Source organism: Octodon degus, unplaced genomic scaffold (genome assembly GCF_000260255.1).
Source record: "Octodon degus isolate 3935 unplaced genomic scaffold, OctDeg1.0 scaffold00034, whole genome shotgun sequence".
NCBI lineage: Eukaryota > Metazoa > Chordata > Mammalia > Rodentia > Octodontidae > Octodon > Octodon degus.
The window spans coordinates 16618437-16642738 of record NW_004524610.1 but is presented as its reverse complement, the minus strand read 5'-3'; the positions used below and the strand labels follow the sequence as shown (position 1 = coordinate 16642738).

At 42.1% G+C, this 24302-nt stretch overlaps 1 protein-coding gene and 1 long non-coding RNA gene across 8 annotated transcripts in view; one reads left to right on the top strand and one right to left on the bottom strand.

Moving 5' to 3' along the window:
• The window catches only part of Eya4 (EYA transcriptional coactivator and phosphatase 4), a 286279-nt gene that overhangs the window by 82490 nt on the left and 179487 nt on the right, over positions 1-24302 (bottom strand). The window lies entirely within an intron of this gene.
• Positions 20307-24302, top strand: part of LOC111816541 — a 19635-nt gene continuing 15639 nt past the window's right edge. The window contains exons 1-2 of the long non-coding RNA XR_002820906.1: positions 20307-20320; positions 23451-23452. This is a non-coding gene — a long non-coding RNA (uncharacterized LOC111816541). The remainder of the gene's footprint in view (positions 20321-23450; positions 23453-24302) is intronic.

The following is a 24302-nucleotide window of genomic DNA, read 5'->3' as shown; positions in this document are numbered from 1 at the left end:
GAAGGAAGGAAGGAAGGAAGGAAGGAAGGAAGGAAGGAAGGAAAGAAAGAGAAAGAAAGAACAAAATATATGTGCTAGGGTTCAGATCTACAATGCTTCCTAAAAGTCTCATTCAGATGTGGGACTTATGAGGTAATTGGATCATGAAGTTATGATATTCATCTGTGAATTAATCCACTGATGAGTGCACAGGGATATGTGGGATTAGGAGCTGGGACCTGGACAGAAGGCTTCAAGGTTCTGATCTGAAGCAGGGTGGTATCCTTTTCCCAGGCTCATCCTTCCCCTCCTGAACTGAACAAGGAATCTATTAAAAACTGAACTAGAGGTCATGTGTATGAGCTGTGGAAAAAGTACATCTTAGTTTTTCTCAAATTCTAAAACTTTGTGGGAGACTAAGATTAAGGGAAGTGGACCTGATAGGAAAGAAAAATGTAAGGCAGCCCAAAATTCAGGCTGCGTAATGGGAACTCTTGGTTGCTTTTAATAAAATTTATAGTGATAAAAAAATTTATAGTGACAATCAAGAGCAACATGTAAGGCCGGATGATACAAAGCTTGCTCAAAAAGGTAGACTGTATAAAATCTGAGGGAAACAGTGTGATTGATAAAGTTTAAAAACAAACAAACAAATGCTTTAAGACAATATAAAATATAACTTAAGGGCCAGCCAAATAGCTCAGTGGATTAAACTGCCTGCAAGCAGGCTCAGGGGCCTGGGGTTCGATCCCTGGACCTGCCATGCCAGCCCAGCCCCCTGGGGCACACTGAGACAGCGATTGAGATTGGGCATGGTGGCATGCACCTGTAATCCCAGCTCTTAGGAGGTTGTAAACAAGCGGATCACTATGAATCCAATCTAGCAGTGAGACCCTAACCACACTGTAGATCCTTCCCTAAAATACAGAAAAATAAATAAATAAATAAATAAAATATAGCTTAAATACATCCTAGGAATCAGCAATACCCCAAACATCATAGGCTCAAGCATGCAAAATTATAATACTTTCATTTTAAAAAAGAACACCTGGCCTGTGCTGAAAAAGAGCCACCTAAAAAAAATTACTTCTCCAGGATTCATTTTCTTATGTTCAGCTAGGAACAATTATTCACAGATTACTTGAGCATGGTCCAGGGGGACCCAGCTACTGTTCTAATTAGGGACAATTCTTGTTGTCATCCACATGATGCCGGTTTACAAAGAAAATGCAAGTGGTGTAGGGTCATGGAAACTTCCTCTCAAGTTTTAAAAAGGCCTGCAAGGTCAAGGAGGTCTCTGGGAGGTCACTAGATAAAATCGTGAGGAGAAAGCCAGCAGTACATCAGAGATCTCAGGAAGACATACATCAGGAAAATGGATTACCTGCTAATAAAGATCAAATGGAGACAATCTAAAAGAGACACCATGTGGGTTACCACCAGCAAAGGCATAGAGGTGGAGCCACCAAAGGCCCTATAGCTCATCTCTTGGTACCATTCATCCTGGGAGCTGCACATAAGGCTTCAAAAGTTAATGTTTTTTGGCCTTACTGGTTTGCAGTCTTGCACTGGTTCCATTCCCTTTATTCTTTTACTTGTCCCATTTAAAATAAAATTATCTATTCCCAGTAGTACTGACTGAATGTTTAAAAATTTAACTTTTAAATTTTTACAGGGGCTTATAGGTAATATTTTGCCTAAAGTAAAAACAACAACAAACAACTTTATACTTGAGCTTTTTAATGAAACTAAGTGATTAAGACCTTAACAATTCTTAGTAATGAAATACATATATTTTATATAAAAAATAAAAGTAAGACTAGGGTGGGTTGAGGGGCAAAATGATACAGTTTTGATCTATAATACTCCACAAAAGTCTCATATATTCAGAGGCAGAAGTTAGACAAAGAAATCATAGCAGCATTATAGTCTTCTGTAGGGAGCTGCATGTAGCCACGCCCTAGGATGGCGCCGGTTTCCGCCTTCCACCCCCTCAGGGGGTGAGCGCTCCTGGTAATCAAGAACTCCATAAAAGGCCAAGGCTTGGGCTAATGCATTGCTTCCGCGTACCTGGACCAATGGATGGTACACACGTGGCGTCCCATGGTTGGAAGCCCTGAGACTTATAAGCTAAGAGCAGGGGCCTCGAGGGAGAAGAAGGCTGACGTAACAGGGCAATAAAAGCTGCGCAGACACAACCAGTGGTCGCGTCTTCCTTGCTGGCAAGGCCGCGCGCGACAGTCTTCTGTGTAAATGAATTCACAGCCAATGGGGTACTAGGAGATAGGGCCTGATCAGAAGACGCCAGGCACTGGCTGTGTGGCCTGGCAGGTGTATTCTTGTCCCCAGGTCCCTTCTTCTCCCTTTCCTTCTGGCCATGACAGAAGCAGCTTTTCTCTACCAGTCACTTCCACTGCACCATTTCTACCTCAGAGAGGCCAACCATGGACTAAATCCATTAGAGCCATGAGTCAAAATAAACTTCGCTTCTTTTAAATTATGAGGGTTTAGTATTTTGTCTCCAAAACAGAAAAAAAGGCTAATACTACATATAACTAGATACCAAATTGAACCTTGTAATAAAAAAATGTATCTTAATAAAATGTTTTCTATTCTTTGAATCTGAAGCTTATCTAATATTTGGAAATCAATGCAATTCAATACATAAAGGGATATTACTTTCATGAATACAAAAAATATTGACTATTAAGCAACATAGGATAAAAAGTAGTCTTCATTCACCTGATCAAAACCATCCTTAAAAATCTACAGTTTATGTCATATTCAATGATGAAATGTGGAATTACAATGCTTCTGAGCCAAGACAAAGATATCTGTTTATATTCTTCAACATTATATTTTACTGGCAATCTATACCAGCACAAATCAAAAATACATACATAAAAGGGCAATGTTTAGAAAGATAAAACTTTCTAAAATACATACATAAAAGGGCAATGTTTAGAAAGATAAAACTGTAATTTACATTTGACTTAATAGTTTTTGTAGAAAATTTTGAGAAGTCCATCCCAAATGTCCAAAATTACTAGAACTAATTGATTACTTTTCTTTTCTGTGTTTTAGGGATGGGTCTATAGTGTGTTCAGGGTCTCACCATTAGATTGGACTCATAGTGATCCGCCTGTTTACAGAATCCCAAGAGCTGGGATTACAGGCGCTTATCAACAAACCCAGTCTCATTTGCCATCTCAGTGGGCCCTGGGAGTGGGGCCAATACGGCAGGCCCTGGGAGTGCTTGCAGGCACTTTAATCTGCTGAGCTATTTGGCTGGCCCTGATCCAAGTTCCATGCACATGGAATTTGCCAGTACTAAATAATCATGTGCTGAAAATATGTGAAACTTCAGTCAGTGACTCTCAGGTTCAAATACTGGAGTATCAAAAGGGTGGCTGTATAGGAGGTTCAATTCAATTCTAGAAGACACTGAAGGATCAGTTCTTCATGCTAACTGCTGACAGAAGAAATGACACACACTCTTGGGAAAATAAAAGATAATCAGAAATCACTCCTTATTGATTTTTTTTTTGCATACAATTCTCAAAACACTATAATAGTGAAACTGTAGCAGAAGATGACCCTGCCCACAACTATTATACTTTGTTAGTTGTCCAGGTAATAGTTCAGTTATAGTTCCTGATACTTCTTAGAAATGGCTGGTCACTCTGATGTGTAGCTGGTCACTATGATACATATTGTAAGAACCAGTCCCTGACAGACAAGCCATTCTGTCTGCATAATTCCTGCTTGGTTATTTCATAGAAGCCTTAATCTAGCAGAGCTCAGGGCCTGCTATCTGGAGTGTGATCCCAATCAGTGACTGTCCACATAAGTAAATCTGCCTCCCAATCCTGGATGTCTTTTCAGTGTTTCTGCTTGGTATAGCATCCTGTGCATCAGCAAGGAAGACTGCCCATGCTGACCTCTTTGGGCACCATCTGTAGCCCCTGCCGATGGAGCAAAGACCTCCCCAGGTCCCAACAGGAAGGCATGCCCTCAAGTTGCCTCACGTCTTTTCAGAGGTCTGAGAAGGATTCCTGGGTCTCTGCTCTCAGTTGTTGAACTCAATTTGCTTCAGATTTGTGTTCAAAGCAAACAAACATTTGAGAACTACTGAACATAGTTTTATCATAATAATTGACAGAAAAACAAATGATTGGTTATGAGGCCCCAAAATTACACTTATAAATTCATTTTCCAGGACTTCTACGGATTTTACAATGTTGTATTTCTCTAACTTTGTCCTGATTCTCATTTTTCCTCTTAGTTTTACTGCTGGCAGCACCAACACTCTTTGGAGCCATAGTTATAATATTTTTTGCAAATAAAGCACCAAAATGCATGACTGCAGCTGTCTTAACATGCTACCGCAGCACCGTATGCTGTCTGGAAAGAGCCTCCTTTAGACTAAAGCATCACACCTTCCTGTCTGTGTCCAGCATGACTCACTCTTGGCCCAAGAAGTGCTTTACAAGTCAGGTTTTTCAGTTCAACTATTGAGCAAAGTTACAAACACAAAGCAGATTTTTCTTTCACCTTGTCGGAAAGTTCCAGGTTGGAAGGTGTTCAACACCCAAGGCATCACTGTTTCATAGATTTTGAGGCATAAGCAGGAAGCATAACTGTCACTTGAGAGAAACCACAGTAAATGGCTAGTTTGAGAATTAGCTGCATGAGCGTCCATGGTGCCTGAAGCTTTGTATACAACACCACTCTTTGTTGCTGGGAGAGAAAAGTGTTGTCTGTATAACTCTGCTGGGAAAAGATAAAGGGAACTTAACTCCTGAGTTCTCCCGGACTTTTGCACCTGTCGTTTTTAGTTAATTTAATTCAGCTTTTTGGAGTTCTGTGATTCCTTCTAGCGAATCACTGACTCTGAGGGAGGTATTGGGACCATCCCCAACCATAGTCATGCAGATTTCAATTCAGATTTCCATAGAGGGGTGATCTGGACCTTCGTTTAAGCAAGGCATACATCATACATCTTGAACTGTCTTCTTGAGTTGAAGAGACAAAGACTGGAACTTGGAGAGGATGACACAACTAGAATCTGTCATAGGGACAAATGTATGGTGGAGAACTGTCTAAAAGAAAGTTCCAGGAATCAGTAGAGAAGTCTGATGGAAATTCTGTTGAATATTAAACATTCCCCATATAGGATAATATTCTATGAAGGTGGGAAATGAGCCATCCAGGAACTGCAAGGTGAATAATTTTGAGAAGTCAAACAAAGCCTTATGTTTGGCACTCAGTCTAAAACCCCATAGGAATTCCTGCTTCCACATATGGTTAAATTTGTCTTTGTCTTCAAGGACAGCCTAATTCACAGAATCCTAACAAAGTTTAAAAAATTAACTGTAAAGAAGAAAGACAGATGAACAAGAAGAAGGAGAGGGAGGGAGGGAGGGAGGGAGGAAAAGGAGAAAGAGGAGAAGGATGAGAAGGAGGAGGAAGGGAGACAGAGAGAGAGAGAGACAGAGAGAGACAGAGACAGAGACAGAGAGACAGAGACAGACAGAGGGAGAGAGAGAGGAAGAAGAAGGAGGAGGAGAGAGAGAGAGAGTTTTTTTTTATTTTTGGTACCAGAGATTGAACTCAGGACCTTGTACTTGCCAGGCAGGCACGTATATCATTTAGCTATCTCTCTGACCCATACAACACATTTTTAAAGGAAGAAAGGAAACACCAGATACTGTAAAATCTTTTAAATTTATCTATACAAAGAAGCCAAAGGATGTAATATTTAGCCAGAGACAACAATGCTATAAGAAGACATTTATAAATATAAACAAAGGTAATGGAATTAGTTGACAATGACATTAAAATAAATGTTTTAAATTGTTAAAAAGTGAACAAGAATAATAAAATAAGAGAACAGTAAAATGCAAAGTAAAACTTATGCTAAAAACTGTGAAAATAGACATTTCATTGTATCTTTTCTATAACACTTTTACAAAGTATTATTAAACACTAGTAGATTCTTAAACAAGTTGAGAATAAAATGAGCAAAACTTGATAATAAATTCACAGAATTCTCATGTCCTATGGAACAGCCTCAAGAAATCTAATCTTTATGTAATGAGTTACCAGGAGAAGAAGCTTGTATTTTAAAAGTTAAGAAATATGGCTGAATATTTAGCAACTCGAATGACTTACATCACTGAAGGTCATGCTTGACATGCCTGCACGCATGTCTGAGACACACAGAGCGCAAACCGAAGCATAGATTCTCAAAAGTCAGCAACACAAATAAATAAATTAAAAGACGGAAAAATAAGTTCATAGATTTTGTGTGTGAGAGAGAGAAAGAGAGAGACAGAGAGAGAGAGAGAGAGAGAGAGAGAGAGAGAGAGAGAGAGAGAGAGAGAATGCAAGGCAAAAGTATATATTCAAAAGAAAAAAAGATACCTTTCAACAGGTAGATAAAATAAAGACCAAAAAAATGAGAGAAGCGATGCACGCAGACTGACTCTGTCTTAGTGCTCGTCTCTCTAGCTGCTGACACAAAATACTGACACTCAAAGTTAAAGAGTGAAATTTGGTTCAGTTTGTAAAGGCTTTAGTCCTTAATCGGCTAGCTCCAAGAAAGGGTGCTGTGGCACAGGGCAGCAGTTCCTGGCGGTAGAAGACAGTAAAAGCAACAAAAGATGGGAGACAGAGACAGAGACAGAGACAGAGACAGAGACAGAGACAGAGACAGAGACAGAGACAGAGGCAGGTTGAGAGATGAAACAGAGAGACAGAGACAGAGGGACACAGAGAGGCTTTTTCTAGCTCATATTATATGCAGAACACCCTTAATCCCAGCATTAAATCACAAATCAATTATAAACCCGAGATTCAGCTGGCAATGAAAAAGCCCACACTTCACCAGCTCATGAGACATTAGGTGACACCCAGACACAAATCATAATACACTCCAAAGAAGGTGAAAGGAAATTTCTCAGGTGGAAAGAAAACAAGATGCAGGCAGGGATTCTCTATTTTGTTCACTGATGTTTTCCCACTGACTAACCAGGTTTCAAGAATGTGGTGGTTTGCATCTTAGAAAAAGCTGTGAAATCAAGCAAACGAGTGTAAATTTAAGGGTGAAAAACTGGTTGAATGAGTTTAAATTGCAGTCAGAAATCATATTTAATAATGATGGTGCAAACAGAAGAAGATTCTAGAGAAAACGCAAGAACAAAGGTAATTTTAGGAATAGCAGAATCTAAAAAAGTAGTACCTGTAGATATTTCTGATTCATTATAGTAATGAAATCATAGTAATTAGATGCCTGGAATTGACTATAATAAACAAGGAAAGCTCTCCACTTGCTCTATCTAGTACAAAGACTTTGAATTTAATGTGCAAGCAAATGAGTGACTGCACTGTCACAGGAGTGAGGGTCACCGAGGGAAGCCAACCCAGTTCTTCCCTCAAGGAGTCAAAGTCTAGCTCAGCAGGCAGAGCCGGTGTCTAGAAATTCCAGGCAAGAAAATGTAAGTGTCCAGTGAGTGAAATGGACTGAAAGCAATGTGAACTTAGAGAACCAGAAGATGTTTCTCAGGCACTGGCAGCTGGGTTTTGACAAAGGATCTTGGGGAAGCACCTGTCTAACACTATCGCTGAAGCTAGGAGGCAGTGCAGGGGAGGGGAGCCAATCTGGACCAGAAGCAGGAGGAGTCAGCCAGGAAAACCAGTCAGGAATGCAGGCACGGAGCCCAAACCACAGAGTAACCAGGAGGAAACAGAAATGTCCTTTCTCCAACAGGACAACAACAATAAAGCCAACAAAATAAATATTGGCCTGGCATGGTACTGTCCAGTCCGCCAGAACCTGAAAAACAGTTGTCTGAATCTGGTGTGGAACTTCAGTTCCTTTGCTTCAACTGGTTTCATTGGGTTGATAAATTTTTTAAATGCTTATTTATCTATTACAGGGTCTCACTACACAGTTCAGACTCATAGTGATCTTCCTGTCTCATCCTCCTCAGCACTGGGATCACAGGCATGCACCACCATACCTGGTTTCACAACCCGCAAGGCATGTGGTGAAACCTGGGTCCTAGAGCTTGCCAAGCAGGCACTTAGACTGCCAAGCTATCTCCCCAGCTGGGATGATAATTTTTACAAGGAAAGAACCTTTGGAGGACAGAGATGCATTGTAATTACCAGGGGTACAGTAACCATATTCCTGTACATGCTTTGTAATTAATTTAACCATGAAACTTCAAATGATTCCACAGTTTAATCCACTTGGATGTATAAAATATACAGTTTACCTTTGGACTTAATAAAAAGTTATTAATGTCTAGCAGGTTCTACTGAGTACATATTGCATGACACATTTTATGCTCACTATTTCGTATACACTGCCTCTTTCAGTCTTGAAAATAACCCATCGATGTATCCGTTATTTTCCACCTTTCCTAAGTGAAGAAATTGAAGAGCAGCACATGGCCAAGGTCACACACACAAAGCAGCGACACCAGAGCTTATTTTCAGAGCATCTTTCTGTCACATGCTCTATGTCTTCTATTTAAGTAATTGTTGTCTCATACCGCAAGACCACCATCAGAATGCACAAGTCCACCACGAAACCACTTGAAAGTTCTTAGAAATCGCAGGTGTCAGCCTGCTCTGCTAAGGCTCCGCCCACCATGACTTTGCGTGGTGACCCTCTTTTCCTCCTACATGTCTTCAGTCCCCTTTGCGTGCTCTTCCGTCTCCAAGCCCTGCAAACACTCACATCCCTCTGCCTGAGCAATATGAGAAAGCTCACAAGCCCAAACACAGAACGACTCACTTAAAAATAAAGAATCTCAAAACACATGCATCTTGCATATTGATTCCTTTCTATAATTTTTCTGTACGTAGATGATTTTTAACCACCTGATATATCTTCTTCAAAGCCAAAGAGGAGCAACTCTTACGTCTGTGCAGCTTAGAATCTACTCTGACTCAAAAAACACGATTCATTCCACCCGGATCCTGGCAGTGAGCCAGGGCCCGCTTTACCTCTAGGCCTGTTCTCTCACGTGTTCATGACTCAGGGAATGAAACATCACCTGAAACTTTCAAAGATAGTCTCACGTTAGCTTTTCCTCTTTGCATAAATTAGCGAGTAGTACAGTTGCATGTTTCTATTCTCCATGTTGCCAGAATCCATCTAACCAGCAAAACTGCCTTTTGACCATCAGAATGAAGTTAAGTGCAAGACCTCGGGTATTTAAACTGCTGATTCTGCCTTTTTATGTAAAGTAAACTCAGTTCTCTCAGATGAAGAGAAGTAACAATATTAGCTTCTTCTGGTAACTGTCACATAAGGTGCCAGTGGAGCAGGGATTGTTTACCACTTTGTTCATTGCTTTCCATCCACTCTCTTCCTCTCTGCTAGAGCAGAGCAATGTACTTAGTGGGTTCTAATAAATGAACAATAAAGTAGCAATAAAAAACCACAGAGAAAGTGATTTGAGTTACTTGGATTCAAATGTAGTATAGTTCACTAACCACTGCTCAAGCTTCTCCTGGATTCTAAAAATCTTCAAAGGATTTGTAGCCTACTGATAAAGAAATGGAAGACATGGATAGAGACAGGGATGCGTTCCGTGATGCTAATGTATGTGGAAGCGTACATATCTGAACAGACGTGTCTGTACGACTGAGCTCTCCCAAGTGAATTAGGAAATAGGGGCATGAGCACACATGTCCACCCACTCCTCTAACACACACACACACACACACACACACACACACATTGTGATGGGGGTGAGGACAGCAAGAAAGAAATGGAGGCTTTGTGGGCATGCAGGTCACTGAGGAAGAAAAGCTAATGAAGCAATTTGGTCAGCTGAGCACAGAGGAAAAATTAGGGCACATCACTACAGAGTACCAGTTTTGTATTTTCTGGAAAACACACAGGCTTTTAAAAATATCAAGTAACAATGCCAGGTCATCTCACCCTGACACATTTCAGATTAGGATCCGAAGTCCCTGTCATAGCAAAAGCCTCGAGCTGAGTACTCTCTGCTGGCAGTAAGGTTGGGAGATGTGGCATCACTCTGCAGCCAGGTGTCTGTGTCATTGATCAGGTGGACAGGCAGTCCCAGCCAAGGCCCTCACCAACCCACTTCCCCAGACAGGGTCAGGCCCAGGGTCAGCAGTGGAGACAAAACAACAGGAGAAAAAAAGACAGCACTTAGCAAGGATCAGAGAAACTGGTTGTGCAAAAAGAAGGGTGCTGTTATCCTAATGTGCCAGCAAGCTCGTGGCGGTCTCCAGGGCCAGCATGAGTGCTTGTGGTGCAAGTGGCCCATCTGCCAGGGTGACCTCAGGCCCCTGGACAACAGCAAATACAGCCATGGACATACTGTTCTCTGGACACTTTCACTGTCTTCCCTTTCCAGGACTCACAGCCCTCAGCCTGAGCTCTGAACCTCTGGCCTTCACTTTGCAGCAGCTCCATCAAGTTCATATAAAAGATGTCCATCTCCTGTACCCCAAGAAGTAAGAGTTGATATTTCAAGACAATGGAAACATTTCTCAAAATTTTTTTTTCAAAATATTGCCTTCCTTGGAAAACAAAGCTCCAATAGATCCTCCAAGCATTATTTGAATGGTGAAAGGCTCAAATTTCTATCAGGTCAGTTACAAACCATGATGAAGGAACCAGAAAATTATTGTTTCCCTAGCAAGTAATGCAGTAAAGTTGTAAGGCCACAATCAAAATATTTAACGCCATCAGTTATGCAAAGAAATACATCAGTCCTTTCTTTTTCTAAGGAAAAAAAATTCAGCAATAAGGAACAATCATCATATAGGATGAACAAAAGTGGATTAGTTTTTAATGGTAGAATGTTGAACTGCCAAGAACAAAGCACTGTCATAACAAACAAAATAAAAGACGGTTACCCATTAACTGAATTTCAGCTTCTGAAGAGACATCAGATTTCCTTAAAAACAAAATAGTGTATTAGGTTAAGGTTGAGCGCAGCATTGAGGACCTGTATTGTCACCTCAATATTTAGTTTTAAACCCACCTCTGCTGTTTATCCATCATGTTACCTTGAGCCAAAATTGAAGTAATAATATCAACTGAGGGCTACTGTGGAAATTAAAATCTTGCACATAAGCAGCTTCATACAGAGTATGCCCTTATTAGGTGGTACTTACTACTGTAACCACTCCTGAAATACTAATAAGAAACACTTGCTCTGTTAATTTGAAAACTCCATTATCAAGAAAAAAGGTTTCTTATGAACTAGCCCAAAGCAGGTATGGTGGTGCATGCCTGTGATCCCAGCATTCTCTGAGGCCAAGGCAAGTGGAGCATATGCCAAGCCAGGGCAATTTAGATAAAGCCTGTCTCAAAGTAAAAAAATATAAAGGAGCTGAGGATGTAGCTCAGTGTGAAGGTCCTGGGTTCAAGCTCCAGTATAGCAAGCAAGCAAGCTAGAGAAGGGGATGGGGAAGGGGAAGAGAGGAAAGAAGGAAATAGAGGAAGAAGAAAGGAAAGGGAAAAGAAAGGGAAGAAAAAAGAAAAGAGAAAAGCAGACCATTTCATTTTCCGATAACTTGTACTATCATGATGTCTTTGGAAGTTTGGACCCAGGTGAAAACCCACTCTTCAACACAGGTCCAGTCTAATTCTTCCAACATCAAGGAGCTGTCCTGGTGGAGGGACTTTGCACCTGCAGCTCAGGAAACACCTTTTCTTTGGTTTGCTTGGGATACCCAAGCTCTGCAACCTTTCCAGTGTTCCACTGGGAAGAAATTCCAGGGTCCCTTCTAAAGTGTTGGACCTGCAATCACACAAGGTACAAAAGACGCGGCAAACACCACAGCTTCCCTCGGGACATTCAACAGTCAGGTGCTGTGCAGTTCTAACGCAGGCTGCTAACAGCCAAGGAAGTCCCCATGTCTGTGTCACAGCTGATGTCTTAAAGCCCCATTTTATACCAGTTACTAAATATATACTTGGCACTTAAAGTCCAAGGGAGCAGCTTTTCCTATATTCCTCCCAAAGCCATGCTACTAGACTGAAGTCATTGGCTCAGCCTGTCCTGTTAAATTCTGAGTCTGTTGTCAGGGCAATCTTTCCCCATGCCATGTTAACACAAACTACCACCGCATACCTACAGCCCTATCACGGCAGGACCAATATGCATAGGCCAACGCCAAGGGAAGATCTCCAGTGAGCACTGGACGCACATCTCCAGATTTCTGTCATCTCTCCTGGCCCAGCACTGAGCTGACAACAGTACTATCATTCATACTCTTTGTCTCTCTTTTGCTTACAAATGTACTGAAAGCCTGTGACATGTGCTTTACTAAATTCTGTACACACCCAATAAATGTTATGCCTTGTTTTCTTCTTCAATTCCAGCATTACTATCATAAAAGATTAAGAGGTTATTTGGCTTAGAGAATTATACAGAACTGGATGTATAACCAGACACTCTACATAAGGATGGTGTACTAGGAGATAATGGTTTGGACTGGGAATCAGGAACACAAGTTAAGATCTGTCGTTATGATCTCAAAGAAGTTAATGGATGTGTGTCTGTCACTTTCCAAATCTCTTCCTTGGTTTACAAGGCTTGCTAAGTGACTCAGAGACTCTCCCATAGACAGGTATTCTCTACCCTGGGCTTCGCCCTGCCAAGACGCTCTGTATCTTTATGAGGTTACTCAACTCATTCACTTGGAGAGCAAGGAAGTTAGCACCTGCCGCGAGGGATCAGAATGTGAAATGTGATGACAGAACCCTGTGATAAGTGCCTGACCTTAGCAAGCAGAAATAAAACCTCGGAGTAAAGACGAAAATGCAGCTGCATACAAGCCAGTGCGGTGTGACCCTTCACAGAAGCAGTTAAAGTTCCATTCTGCCAGAAGTTGGGACTGAGTTGTACACCAATTTGTGGATAATAGGGGGGAGGGGCAGAGATGTCAGGAAACTCCCCCTCCCCCACACCATGACAGTAGAACATGATAGTAACCATTAAGAAAAAAGGCAGCAAGCCATCTTAGTGATAGGACCCCATGGCCCATTTCTCATCTGGCACGGGAGTTCACAGAGCCAATCCAAACACAATGCAGAGCTCTTGAAGTCAGCAGGAGCTCAGCACTCCATGGGTGCCAAAGAGCAAGATGAGAAATGGGGCTGGCATGAATATTCAATTGGGGAGTTATGGCCAATCTTCTTGCTCTGTGTGTTCAGTGCAACTCAAAACTGCTCCACCTGGTTCCTGCTGGCTCCTTCTTGTCTACCAGGGGCTGGCAGCTGGAAGGCAGGCTGAGCCTGGGAGATCTTTTAATTTGCTGTAGCACCAGGGGGTCAGGCAGGAGGAACGACAATGCATGTGCTGGGATTCAATTACAGAGCTGTCTTTCCCAGGTGGGAGGCCCTCTGAGAGGGAGAAGTCAATGCTTCCATTTGTTAAGGCCCCCTAGGAAATGAGTAGCGGTTTGCCAGCCCTGAGGGTGTGGAATAAGGCACTAAGGTCTGACCTCCATGATGAAAGTCCTGGCAGTGCCCCTGAAGTAAACCCAATATTTTGTTAGGCTTCTGTGTAATCTTTACTTTTCAATTGTGTTCCAAAATAAAATCACACTGTAACTTCAGATGGCAGCTTCTAAATACTTAGAGAAAACCATTTGGCCTATAAAATGTCAGAGGGCAGCAACTTCAGGTCACTTTTCCGTAAACCCCATTGCTAAATGGTATTTAAACATTTCATAAATTTAAATGCCTTCTAAGCATGAATATTCAAGAGGATCACATGCTATTCTAAATTTAGAGCATTTGGGTAACTCCTAGAAGCTTGACAAAAATATCTACCATGGAATTCTTTCTTTACAATAAAATGTTAAAATGACATGAATTTTAAAGATTCTGACCTGATAAACTCTGGTAATCTGTCATGGAGGAGAGTGTGCTTCCCAGCTCACCTACTACAAATCAAAAATCCACTAAATGTCAAGAGGGAGTCTGCCTAAGTGTTAGATAATTTCTGCAAAGGGCCAGTGAGATAGCTCAGCAGACTAAGTGCCTGCTTAGGCAAGTGCAGCAACCCAGGGGGCCGTGCTGGCCCTGCCCCGGGGCGCACTGCACCGGCCACCGACAAGCCATGGTGGTGCACACCTGTAATCCTTGTGCTGGGGAGGCTGAAAACAGGAGGATCACTATGAGTCTGAGCTGCATAGTGCAACCCTGTACCAAATACATTTTAAAAAAAAGAAAGAAAATTCCTATGTCAACAGTGATGTTCATCACAACCAAAATTAACTACTAATTAAACAGATTTGTCTGTGCTTCTACAGTCATTGTTCAATTTATGATGGATTTGTGCTGCAAAAACTCACTGTAAATTGAAAAGTCAAACACACATTCATGCACACAATCTACTGAGCATCACAGCTTATCTGGTTGTCACTGAAATGTGCCCAGAACACCTCCACTGGCCTACTCCATGGCAGAAGCACATGACAGAACACCCATTTATAAGCTTCTTAGCTATCTCATAAATTGAATACCACACTGAAAATGAAAAATAGAGTGGTTGTATGAGTAAGCTTTGGTATGACTGGAAAGCCAAAATACTAAGTGCAGCCATTGTAAGTTAGGGAGCATCTACATGCAAACTTCATAGGCTGCCTTCTATACTCCCTACCTGCTTTGTGCTGTTTCTAAGCTTTAGTTCTTTACTGTTAGATAACTTTTTTTTAAGTTGTACTTGATTCACTTTTAATTCATTCCTGCCCTAGAGCAGCCTGTTCTGTCCATGAAAATCTACTAACTTGCTCACATCAGTCCTCTCTGTGTCAATCTCCTAGTGCCTTTGCCTCCCTGTCAGAGTTGCTCCTAAGTGTCATGCTCCTTACCTCTTAGAAGACAAAGGATGCCTGCTTCTCTGACCTTGTCTCCTACCATGGTTCCCTCACTCATAGAGCTCCATTCCCTACATTTCTCCTCTCCGACCCAAGCTGCTGTTCTTTCCCGCTCCTGCATTAGGGTCTGTGCCCTTCATGTTCCTTTCCTATGCAACATGTTTCCTCCAGCTATGCTACTGGTCCTGTTTCTATGTTCAAACATCCCCATTCCAAGATCTCTCCTTGACCTCACATGACACAGCATCTCCTACAGGCAATTACAGCCCACAGTGCCAGAAGCTGTTTTATCCTTCTTCTTCTTCAAGGCAGCTGTCTTCCTGACATTTTGAATATTTATTCATTGTCTTTCCCTCAGCCACATATACAAGGAGTTTTTGTGCACTGTTAGTTTCCAGTGCTTGAGACTGTGGCTGGTATTCAGGAAGTGCTCCAATAGCATTTGTTGACTGTATAAACAAATTTTTCATTAATTTCAATTGATCTACCTACTTAGACTCAGTTATCCGGACTTTCTTTTACTACTCAATATTACTGTTGTAAGCATCTAAGTTAGATAAAGATATTATAGGTAGTCAGATCGAGCCATGAGCTGGAAGGAACCAATGCAGAAGAGGAGCAAGGCCTTACAACTGCGGGTGAGATAAAAGCCTCCGCTGTGGGCCAGCCCTTTAGATAAAACATGAAGCAAATGCACCCACAAACTTCCTAAGAACAAACAACGGGGATTGATAGTCTAACTAGGTAGGAATCACCTTGAGAAAGCCAGGCAGAACCACTAACCCAACCCCCTACAGGAAAAGCCCCTGCTATACTCATGCCCCTTTGCTACCTGACTGGCTTCCCCATGTGATACTGCTTTAATCTATTTTGCCTGAGCAGTTATGTTTGTAATCTATTGGAACCATAGTTTTGTCCCATTTCATGCCTATCTTGTGATTTCCCATGTTTCTTACCTTGGACCCACTTTGTGACATAGATTTGCTGTGTACAAATCCCTAGAAAAAGCAAGTACTTTGGGAAACTACTTGGGACCTCTTCTGTCTCTTTCATGGACAGAGGCTTTCTTTCCCCCAGTAAATATATTCTGCTCTTAACCTCCATTGTTTCTAAAATTCATGTTAGAGAACATGAACACATACCAGATATCTAGCAGGTTGGGAGTTTCTTTCCCCTGTATCATTGTCATTGCTTTGGTGGCACAGGTTTATTGTTTTTTCAGATTCAAGTCTCTGCTAAATAGAAAATAAGGATCCAACATTGTATCAGTCAGTGCTTATTAGAGAAACAGACTTAATGCAACATATATAAATATTTAAGAATTTACAGGACTGGCTTACAATGGATGCCCACAGTCAGGTGTGGAAGAGCGCAAAGGGTCTGTGTGTGAACTAGGGATGAAGGACCCAGGGAAGGTGTTATGGTTTGTGTCTATTTGACCCCACAGAGCCTCATGCAGTCATGGGGCAGACTTCTAGAGTTTGTGATTAACACATGATCCACTGGCATTATGGGTGTGAGTGCTGCAGGGATTATGGGTGAGTATTACACTCAGCTGGGGGATAGCCTGAATGCAACGTGAGGGAGATAGCCTTGCTCTCTGTAGCCACTGTTGCTGCTACTCCTGCCCTTGCTCTCTTGCTCTTTTCCACCACCATAAAAGGTTGCTCTCTGTCATGTGCCACTCAGCCTTGGAGACAGCTGAGTGTGGACTGAAACCTCCAATAACTGTGAGCTAAATAAACCTTTCTTTCCTTCAATTTTTTAAAATGTATTTAGTACAGGGTCTGTCTACAAGGTCTTACTACACAGATCTGACTCATAGGGATGCTCTTGTTTTCAGTCTCCCAAGCACTGGGATAACAGGCCTGTACCCCCACACCCAGTCTCATTCTCCTCTCAGCATGCCCTGGGGGTGGGACAGCATTCTGAATCAAATTCTGGTCCCTGCACCTGCCTAGACAGGTGCTTTAGTCCCATGAGCTATCTGGCTGGCCCCCTTCCTTCAGTTTGAGTGTTGAATATTTGTCCCAACAATGAGGGAAGAGTAACCAAGACAGAAGGCTTGGAGCTCAGTGGAGTGTCCTGTTGGTTCAAATCAGAAGGTCAAAGGTTGTCCACTGGGGGACTGAAGAGTCTGTGCTGGAAGCCAAAGGACAACATCCAAGATAAAGATTGACACTGTAGCTGCTTGGAGAAGACAGAAACAAGCCTTCTTTCTGTCCTTTTTATACCTTTCAGGACACAATCCTCTTAGGGTGGGCCTTCTATACCCAGAATTATGCTGAGTCTTTTCAGTTGGGAATTTTTCACTCTAGTTGACACAGTCAGTTAACTGTCACAACCTACCTCTTGTCACCTTGAAAGCCAGATACATTTCTTTAAGCCATAGACTTAGATACAAAGACAAGCTTATATTACACCAGCATGGTACAACCATCCAGCATACAAATGGAAATGCATTAATTCCCTCCTGAGAATAACAGGCAGGTTTTCTTTGGATGGTGCTCACTCCTAACCTTTCATAACTTGAACATTGCAATATACATCTAGCAATACTTCAGAACCAATATTAAGTCTGTCAACAAAATATTACATTGGATGTATATTAGGAGAGAACTATTACAGTTACAATCAATGATTCTGCAGCTGATCATAGGGTTATAGTTGCCATGTAGAACTACCTTCTTCCATTATCCATTCTGTATTCTCTTGGCCTTCAGCAAGCACTTCAGCAGGTCTTGGTTCTCTCTCCCTCATGGGATAACTCAAACCTTCATTCCTTAAGGTTCTGGACCATTTGTCATCCTGTCTGGATGGGGTTGTTGTAGTTTCCCATTGACTTTAATAACAGGGCATGATAACACCAGGAGGCACTCTAGGGCATGTCCTTCACCAGACATATTTTTTCTTCTGATGTGGAGTAATAGTCCAATATCCCCTTGAGAATGTGGATGGTTCACTCCTGCCAACACTGTGACACCCTTTTTAGTTTGTTTCCTCAGGCATACGGACACCAAAATGGACAGTGTGGTTGCTTAGCTTCTAGTTAAATGACATCATTTTTGTGCTTCCTGGTGTAAACCTTCCCCCTTCTGGAACTGGCTTCTGAGCCAGAAGAACATGAGGTCACAAGAACAGGACACATGATTTGTGCTAGTGAATCGCTAAAGGTAATGGTGAGTGGCATCATTTCCACTTCTGCTCCTTGATTCTTAAACTCATGAACTCTGGCTATGGGAAGCACAGACTATCAAGATGACATGGATTCAAAGCACACACAGCCTTTTGAAGAATTTTGTCTTAGCCTGACATAATATTGCCACTTAGCTGGGGCTGTAACTGTGTCTTCAACAGACCATTCCAACCTTCTTTCACTCTAGCTGCTTCTGGATGGTGAGGAACATGGCAAGACCAGTGAATGCCTTAAGCATGAGCCCCCTGCTTCACTCCTCTGACTGTAAAAGGTGTTCCTTGGCCAGAGGCAGTGCTATGTTAGATAAGACATTCTACAAGTTCATGGTGATAGTTTTGGCAAAAGCATTATGTGCAGGGAAGACAAGTTCATATCCAAAATAAGTGTGTATGACAGTGAGGACAAAGTGCGGTCATTTCATGATGGAAGGAGTCCAAAATAATTAACCAGCTACTTACCCTAATGAATGTCATATCAAGGGCTCAGTGTTGGTCTCTGTTGCTGGCATATTGGGAATCAGCATGGCTGTGGCCTGATTGGCCTTGGTGAGTGGAAGTCCATGTTGCTAAACCTATGCATAACCTCCGTGCCTGCCACCATGGCTACTCTGTTCATGAGTCCATTGGACAGTGACAAGGTTGGCTGAAGAAAGAGGTTGATCACTATCTATAGAACAGATCATCTTATCCACTTAATGATTAAAGCCCTTTTCCACTGAGCTCACTTTTGGGTGAGTGTTTACATGGGATACAGATGTCTTACATTTTTGCCCTCTGGAGAGGTCTAGCCACATACCTCTTCCTCAAATACATCTGTCTCTGTCACCAATTTTCCAGTCATGCTCCTTCCATGTTCCTGACCAGCCAGCCAGATTATTGACTACAACCCATGAGTCAGTATATGTTCACACTTCTGGCCATTTCTTCTACCAGGCAAAAGGTACTACAAGGGTGCACTGCCCAGAGATCTGCGCACTGTGAAGATTTCCTTTCACCACTGTCCTTTAGGAATGTCTCAGACAGGGACTAAATGTTTCAGCTGTTCACCTGTGGGCAGTGCCTGACTAGTGAGCAGAACCACCCACAAACCAGGTGCTACCTTTCTGTTCCTCTGAAAGCTGATCATATGATATATACCACAAGGCATATACATTCAGTGAAGCAGAAGGCAACATAACAGGAGTAGGATCCATGGACATCCGGGCAACTCCTTTGTGGAACTAACTTGTACCCTCTGGACCTAATATGGCTCAATCATGTATGTACCATTTGCAATGAATGGTAGACTGCTGCTGTGCATGTCCAACCTTATGACTCAGTGGATCAGATAATACCAAGTCCACTACATGCAGCTCAGGTCACATGGTAGCCTGGTGGCCCATGGTGAAGCATTCAGTTTCCACTAAGGCCCAGTTAAAGGCCAAGATCTGTTTTTCAAGGGAAAGTAGTTGTCTGCAGATGACTGCAGAGCCTTGTCCCAAAATCCTAAAGGCCTCCACTGCAGTTCACCTATGGGGTCCTGTCAGAGACTCCAAACAACGTGTCTACCTGACACTGACTCTTTGGGTACCAATTCTACTGGATTATATGGCCCCAGAGGGAGAGCAGCCTGCACAATAGCCTGGACCTGTTGCAGAGCCTTTCCCTGTTGTGGGTCCCACTTAAAACTATCATCTTTCTGAATAAAATACTCGAGTTAGGAATGTGTTGCCTCCAAAAGCCAAATAGGCCCACTAGGCACTGTGCCTCTTTTTCAGTTGTAGGGAAGCCAGATGTGATGACTTATCTTTTACCTGAGAAGACATATTTCTACATGCCCCCACCATGGGACTCCTTAATTTCACTAAGATAGAAATCCTTCAATTTTATTTGCATTTATTTTCCATCCTCTGGCTCTCGAACCCATTATTAACAAATCAAGATTGGTTTCTAGCCCCTGCTCACTTGACCTATTCAGCATAATATCATCCATGTAATGAACAAGTCAAGAGGAGAACAATCAAGATTCCTGTGAAATAGTGAAAAAAGGGTTGAGAGTTAATAGAATCCTGAGGAAGGGCAGGGAAGATGTATAGCTGGTCTTGTCAGTTGAAGGCAAATTCTTTTTGATGGGCTTTCTGGATCAGTATGCAGAAGAAGGCATTTTCCAAATCAATAGTTGCATACCAAGTACCAGGAGATGTGTCCCTCTGCTCAAAAAAGACACCACATCTGGAACAGCAACTGCAATCAGAGTCACCAACTGATTCAGTTTATAGTAATCTGCACTCATTCTCCAAGATATACCTGTCTTCTGAACAAGACAAATGGGAGAACTGAATGGAGATGTAGAATGGTCTACCACCCCTGACTCCATCATTAAAGTCCTTGATAGTGGCACTAATCCTTTCATGGACATGATGTTGGTTTTGGTTTACTCATTTATGATGTAGGAGCAAGGCCAGTGGCTTCCATTTGGCCTTTCCAACCATAGTGGCTCTCACCTCACAGAATAAGGAACAAATTGCTAAGTACTAAGTGGGTCTACCCCACTTGTGAATTAGGGAACAAAGGAAGTGATGCCAGGATGGATTTGAGGACCTACTGGACCCCCTGTGAATCAGACATTTGCTACACCTCCTTTGATCACCTGCCTTGCATAGGTCCTAGCTCTTATTGGAGGGTTACAATGATGTTTTTGATCCCCCAGAATCAGCATTAGATGAGAACCAGTACCCAGTAGACCTCAAAATGTCTGATCCTTTCCCTTCCCCCAAGGTATACTCACATTGGCAGATGGTCTTGGGTCCCTTTGGGGAAAGACAGGACAAAGACTGACCGTAAATATTTCTGGTACAACAGGAGCCTTCCTTCAGGGGACCCAGCTTCACATTTATTCAAGGGGTTCTAGGTCTTTAACCTAGTTCAAATCTAAGAACTGCCTCAGGGGTCATAATTTCATTACTACAAACTGAAGTTAATTTCTGTTCATATGTTGTTAAATTGTTTCAGTTATATAAATATAGCAAAAATTTTGTAGGTTTGTCATCTATTTCACTTTGGGGGACATCATGGCTAATCCGTCAACACCATTGGATGACAGGTATCAGAGCATTCTGATTCTCTCTCTGCTTGTGCAAGAGATTAACAGTAAGGTCATCTACACTGACACTGGTGATTAGGTGCCTCCAATTAATCTCCACACATGACACCTACTATTCTCATCCAATCAAACCCATCACCTTTAATCTTCTCAGTTGAGTACTACAGTTCCCACTATCTGGTCTGGTGTATGAATAAGAGCAATGAGAGGACTCTTGAGGGATGCTATTTAGTCAATGCTCCCCTCTGGACTCTGTTTCTCAAGGTGTCAGTGAAGGGTGCATTTTTGTTCACAGCAATGTGTCAGTTAGGTTTGACATGACAAATCCACTCCAGCATCTCATTTCCCCTCATCCACATGGAGCCGAAGAATAGCAGACATCTCTAACTCATTTATAGTGGGCCATCTTTTGATCATCTGCCAACCAGCCAAATAAACTGTTAACACCTTTCTTTACTCCATGAGGTACAGCTTTAAATTCAGAATCCCTGCCCTTAATGGACTCATACCAACAAACTCAACCCAGTGTCTATTTTGGCTACTATTATCCCACATCTGTAAAATCCATTCCAGTGTATGCTCTCTGGGCCTCTGCTTGTAAGAGTTAGAAAACTCAAGACATGCTTTGATATAACACTGGACCTCCTCATGGATTCCACTATGTACCACATTCTTAGGAGCCTTCTGTGATTGGAGCCCAGTTATAGACCTAGAGGCAAAAGTGGGTCATGAGGATGTATCCTGAAGTGTATCAGTATTTTTTGATCTAGTTTTTTTATGTATTTGGTACAAGGTCTCACTATGCAGCTTGGGCTCATAGTGATCCTCCTGTTTTCAGCCTCCCCAATGCTGAGATTAGGCATGTACCACCATGCCCTATCTCTGTGGCCAGTTTATTGCACCTGGGGCAGGGCTGGTGTGTGGTGCCAGGGATTAAACCCCAGTCCCAGAGCTTTCTTAAGCAGGTTGAGTCTGCTGAGTTATCTTTCTGGCCTTGACTGTCAGTATTATCAAGCTTGGTGAACATAGACTTGGTTCCTCAGGTGTACTAGTAGAGGTCAATATCACAGTGCGTGCGGGTGGGGAAAACTTACTCCGATAAAACAGTCTCATTATAGTCTAGGAGCTCAACATTCCCAGCTTCATCAAGACCTTCCCAAACATCTCCATTCTAGTTGATGGGATCTCGTTCTTTTATAACCAGTGCCCTTACTTTATTTCAAATGCCTTTCCAGGCTAAACATTCAACTCACTTTGTTTTAGCTAACTGAACTATGAGGTCTGCATATGAGTTTCTGCAATCACAGCCCCATCCCCACAGCTAAGGAGATTCTCTTTCAGGACATACTTAGAAACTTTTAAAACTTTTATGTGTGCCTAGAGATGGGAATTTGAGTCTTTGAGTTCTATATCTTCCTTTATTAATTTGTCCTTCCAGTCAGGAGATTTGATCTCCTATGGATGCTCTGAGTTCATTGTTTTCCTTCATTAGTTTGTCCAGAGATGCTGAGGGCAACCAGCCAGCATCCTTACATTTCCTGCTCAGCCAAAAATATTCAAAAGTTTCATATGTGAAGTCACTAAATTCCTTACTTAGAATAGTTAACTCTCCTGCATTAGCACACCTCAATGGATCTACACTATGTATTACTCTGAACAGTTCACACCAAGCACTATAAGTATTCCCCACAGAATTGGGGAAGTACTACCTCTTTTTTTTCTTTTTTCCCTCATCCCAGCTGCTCCTTTCCTTTGAGCAATTTCTTTCCTTTTCACAGTATCTACTGCACCTAATAAGCTGGTGAATTATCATCAACAGTCTAAAGAGTTGAAGTTTTATAAATAAAAATGTTATCAGACTGAAAGAATTGGGAAAGACCATGGCATCTTTGGATCTAATCACATTAGAGAGCCAGGACCAGCAACCCTAAAGCCCCATTAAGGAATTTCATCTTCACCACTCTGTTTTTGTAGAACCGTGCTTGATTCCAAAGTCTGTATCAGTCAGTGCTTACTAGAGAAACAGACTTAATGCAAGACCTACAAAGACATAAACATTTATATTGGCATCCACAGTCAGGTGTGGAGAAGTACAAATGGTCTGTCTGTTGCACTGTCAATCCAAAGCAGTGCACATCTAGGGTCAGCTCCTCTTAGTTACTGAGCTGATTCTTGTTTCATTTTATTTTGTTCTGTTTCTGCAATTTTTATTTTGACTTCTTTCACACATTTGAGAATGTCCATGACTTTACCATCAATGGTGTCTCAAACTGTCTCTCTCATGGGCTTACCTATCAGTGATCAGTGGTGGTCCCTTCTCTGTGGTTCTGCATTCATTATCCATCTTCCCTTTTCTTTCTTTTTTTTTCTTTTTTTAAAAAATGTATTTGGTACAGGGTCTCACTGAGCAGCTTGGACTCGTAGTGACCCTCCTGTTTTCAGCCTCCCCAGTGCTAGGATTATAGGTGTGTGCCACCACATCTGGACTCAATTGCCGGCTCAGTGCACCTGTGGGTGGGCCCAGCATTGCATACAGAACCAGGGATCAAACCGCGGTCCCTGTGTTTGCCTAAACAGGCACTTAGTCTGCTGAGTTATCTTGCCCAGCCCTTTCATTTTCCATTTTCTTTTACAAAAAGTTAAACAAATTTAAAATTTATTCAGGTATTTGTCTCTCACCCACTGAGGCCATCAGCTCACAGAAAGGTAAATCTACCCTCAGCTCTAGGAGATGAAAGCCTGCATCTGCTCCCAAATTAATGACTGCTTCAGGAATCATTAGTTAACCAAACCCATGAAAAGCACACTCAAGGAGCACTGTCTGAGACTGTGAGCTAAGTTTCTTTTTATTTTTCTAGGGGAGCTTTCCTGTCCAAATAGCTCCTTTGTCTGGAGGGGGTAAGGGAGCAGAGTCCTGAGTCCTGGTTTCTGCTATTAGTCATTGTGTCATGAAAGGAGTAGCAGAGGTAGGGCAGCTCCAAAAGTGGATGTAAGGCCAAAGGACACAAAGACAATGATACTGAGCACCTAGATCACCTGCTCCTGGGAGGCCACTCCATCTCTGGAATTCTAGTTATGCAATCCAATAAATTACTTTATTGTTCTAAGGCAGGTGAGCCAGGTTCTCTATTACTTACACTTGAAACCATTTAAGCAA